Genomic DNA, 4,271 nt, shown 5'->3' with positions numbered 1-4,271 from the left:
CGCGCCGGGCACTGCCAGGCCGCCGCAGCCAGCACCGCCGGCACGCTGGGGAAGAAAGGAATTTCTGTGTAAATCCCATTTACCGTCGGGTTCCTCACTTCCCCTCCGGCAGACAATCCCAGCCCTCAGCGCAGCGCTGCATGAAGGGGCTGTTTAATATATTTTTGGAAGAACGGGAAAAAAAAAACCCCTCTCTCTGAAAAGAGCCTCTTTCAGCTAATAATGAAGTGAATATTATATTAAGAGTGAAAACATATTCAGGGTAACTTAGAGAGGGAGACAGAAAACCTTTTCATAACACCCTGGCCACAAACACAACTGCCAATTAAACCGGCTTCGTTCGCTGGCCCGTGCCAACACAAACGAGGGGGCAGGGGAGCGGAGCATGCCGAAGCCGGAGCGTTCGGTGCCCGGTTGGGCTTGGCCATGGCTGACGGCACCGAGGGGTTTCTGCTCCGCTGGCAGAGCACACCGTCGAAATAAAAAAGTGTGAGTCCCCTGTCCCCGTCCCAGCCTGCACGGGGGCTCCAGCGCCATGGGGGTCCTCGGTCCCTGCCTGCAGCGACCAGTTCTGCCTCTCCTCTGGTCTGCACCAGGGCACTGCCACCAGCAGCGCTGACGTGGTGGGTGGCAGGAGCCCCCAAGCACCCGGCCCAAGGGACCAGCAGGATTGCTCCTGGCCGTGGCGGAGGGTGCTGAGCCACCCACCCGGGCTGAGCTGATGGGACCAGCCCAGGCTCGGCTGCCCCATGCATCGCATGAAGGTTTAGAGGGGTGGAAGCTGCATCTCCCACCCCAACAACCTGTGCCGGGGGGAGGAGACCTGCGACCAGCCCACAGGGCTGAGCTCAGACCGTAACAGGAGGTGCCAAAACCTAGAGCACCCTCCAGCATCCCCACCCCCGCCGAGGGGTCCCCAAGCGCCCTGGACGTCTCGCCCCATCTTTAGCTCTGCCGTCCCACGTGTTTTGGTTACTTGCCGGCGATCTCAGCCTACCCCCGCCCCTGGCAGAGCACAGCCCACAACCTGGTGGGGATATCCACACCCACCAACGCTCTCCAGGGTTTCTGCATCAGCTGCCACCGGAGGGGACAGGCACCGAGTCGGGTCTCGTTGCCCTCGCCACGTCCCTTGGGGGCTCACCAGCATGGAGGAGGGCTGCAAGGGGGGGGGGCAACAAGCTGGGAGACCTGACCCACGGGTGACGCACAGGAGCACCCACAGGTGATACACGGGGGTTGTGATTCACACTTCCCATGGGCTTTGTCTTGCAGCCCAAGGAGCTGAATTGATGGGTTGAGTGTACACAACATCTCAGGTTTTGGTTAAACACCCACGCCGGGAAAACATCATATGATATCAGATAATATTTTAATTGAGCAAACGCTTGGCAAAGCTCAGGAGCTGCAGGTTGACATTTGATAAACCCAAACTGGAAATACAAGACCGCTTTTGAGCTGTAACCAACCTTTGGAACAGTTTCTCCAGGGAACACGCTGAAGATGTTTGTCAAGCTATTTAATGGGGGGGAGGAAAAGGCATTTTGGCCAAAAATAAAACTTCCAGTAGCAAACTTCTTAAAGGCCTGCGTTCTTTGATTAACAATCAGAAAGTGTAGTTCTCTGTAGAGATTTTTGTCTGTTTTGCTCAAGGACTTGTATTTCTGTTTTAATGCCAAGTCAAGGTCCAAACACATCTTTGATTTTGCCCAGAGGCTGAAAGTTTGTATTTCTTCCTTTAATTAAAACAAAACAAAAAAATCAGGAAAGTAATGCTTGGCCGTTATTTGGTAAAGAAAAATGGAAAAATGCGATTCAGTGAAGTCTAGTTAACCATGGGAAGTCTCTCATACAGCAGCAAACTGGCTATCAACCTGGAGACAGACCCTAGGTCAAATCCAAGTTACCGGCCTGGGCTGGGCGACAGCTCGGGGAAGGGTGGTTGCCGTTCCTGCAGCGTGCGCCGCTGGCAGCAGGCAGCTGATGATGGGAGCAGACCTTCCAGAGACTTACAAAGCTCCTCACCGTGCCACAGCGAGCCACCCCACCGACATACCTTTCTACATCTCAGATTTAGCAGGCGTGACGCCTTCCACAGTGAGTTTTGTCCCTACAGTCTGGAGAGCAGAAGGCCCTGCCTTTGCAAGGTCATCGATGGACATGGATGCGCCAAGTTTCCATTTGCAGATCCAGCCGCCCGTGCTCGCTCAACCCAAGTATCCAAAGGCTGTTGGAGAAATGCCAGCACGCCCCACGTCAGAGCAGAGGAAGGTCCATGAAAGGCACAGCTGTCTCCTGCTGGAAAACTCGGCCACGTTTATGTTTTCAGACCTATCTTATCCCAACAGTCAGGAAACACGAAGTTCTCCGCTTCTTGTAGGGAAGAGGCACCAGCTTCTGATCAAAGGAAGTTATCGGAACAATTTGTTCAGAAGACGACAAATATCCAGATTTAAAGCCCATCAGAAACGACGCTTGCCTTTGGCAAAGCATTACGAGGGAGGCATTGCCACCTAGTGTCGACCCGGGAAAAAGGACTTGGCAAGACATCCACCTCCCCTTACCGCCAGCCCAACAGGGCCTGATGGGGGGGACAGTTTTAATACCCTCCCGGAAAAGAGCACCTGTGACGGCAGGCCGCAAATGGCTGTGGAAGTCCAAACCCAAGAAGCCAGCCGTTGGACAAGCAAGAGCCCAGGCTTGTGATTTTTTTAATCAGAACGAGTGATTTGAGTTTCCGGCCCAGCTCAGTTAAAAGTCTCGCCGACAACCTTCCATGCAACACTTGCTTTTCAGGTGCATATTATCACTGCATGCTATTCATCAGGACAAAGCATCGCAGTGTATGATTAAGAGAATTAGTATCATATAACTCCATTTCTTCCTTTCTGATCATCAGGAAGGCTCTTGGAGTCTTCTGGAAAAGGAGCAGATCTGGGGAAAAACTAATCACTGGATTGTTCTTAGGGGACAGATGACAAAACCCAAACCCTGCACTCCTTTTTGGTCTCTTTTCTTCAAACTAAGCAGCACAGCAGGATTTGACCTCCTCTCGGAGACGAAGCCATCCTTTCTCCAAAAGCACAGAGGACCAGAACAAGTAGACAAGCAGCAGGATCCAGAAGCATGCTTGCAAGGTGCTGCCAACCCAAAGCTTTCCTAACCCTTTTTTTTTTTTTCCTCCTCCCCCCTCCTCTTTGGGACATCCTACCGAGAGGACATTTTATTTTAAGACACCGTCAGACCATGGTGGTAAGGAATCCAAAAGCCTTAAAGATGCTGGCAGAACAAGAACGCTTCAGACATTTCTCTCCTGGCAAGGGGCCGCCTTGGATCGGACAGCGACCGCAGGCAACCCTCCCTGCCTGGCAAGTCAACAACAAGGCACTGAATCATGTTTAGAAGACATTATCCATCCTAGTCAAACACGGGCAGGACAAATACCATGAAAACATTGTTTCTTGTTACCAGGTCCCTCGTCCTCCATGGCTCCTTGCTAGCTTTGCATCTACCTGCCACCATCTCACTAAGAAGCATTTGATTTTGCATTTATGAAATCTCAGCCACACCATGAAGGCGTTAGGTTCAGAGAGACGCGGGGAGTACACAACGGATGTTCCTCCAAAAGGAAACCGACTTGATGGAAGCTAGAGGAGTCAGCAATAGTTGTAGGGGATAAAGCTGGCATTCTTGAGTAATTTGAAATTTAGTATCAACATTCACAGGAACATTCATCCAAAACAAAGAGCATAACATGCTGTTGCCCAAGAAGGGAGCTAGCTGTACAGCAACAAAACAGACCCTATTTCCAAATTCCAGCTCCTTACACTGAAAGAGAGACATTAATCATTCTTGCACAATAAATTGGCACAAGTCCTGCCAGCGTTAGTTCTCAGGTTGGTTTATTTTCTCAGAACAAAAATATCAAACATAATTTTTTAAAGAACAACCTGTATAAACAATACAAAACTTCATGGCATCCTACTCCCATTTACAGATTCCCTAAAAGCAGCCCAGAACCTGCAAGAGGTAGGATGTCAGGAAAGAGTTTTCTTCAAAGAGTGTGCAGGGGAGAAGAGAGGGAACGCTGTCCTCTCTCCTACAGCAGGACTTGGTTCTTCTGGAAATAGCCTCAGAATTTGGCAAACAAAACCAACTTCAGGAAAATCAGGTTGTGTATAAACACAACCTCCACTTCACACTCTCAAAACAAGACAATGCTCTTGCCCCTTTTTCCAAAACATAGATGCGATGCCGAGACCTCCGTGTGC

This window comes from Pygoscelis adeliae, unplaced genomic scaffold, assembly GCF_000699105.1.
Source record: "Pygoscelis adeliae isolate BGI_AS28 unplaced genomic scaffold, ASM69910v1 Scaffold325, whole genome shotgun sequence".
Lineage (NCBI taxonomy): Eukaryota > Metazoa > Chordata > Aves > Sphenisciformes > Spheniscidae > Pygoscelis > Pygoscelis adeliae.
This window is presented reverse-complemented; position numbering follows the sequence as displayed.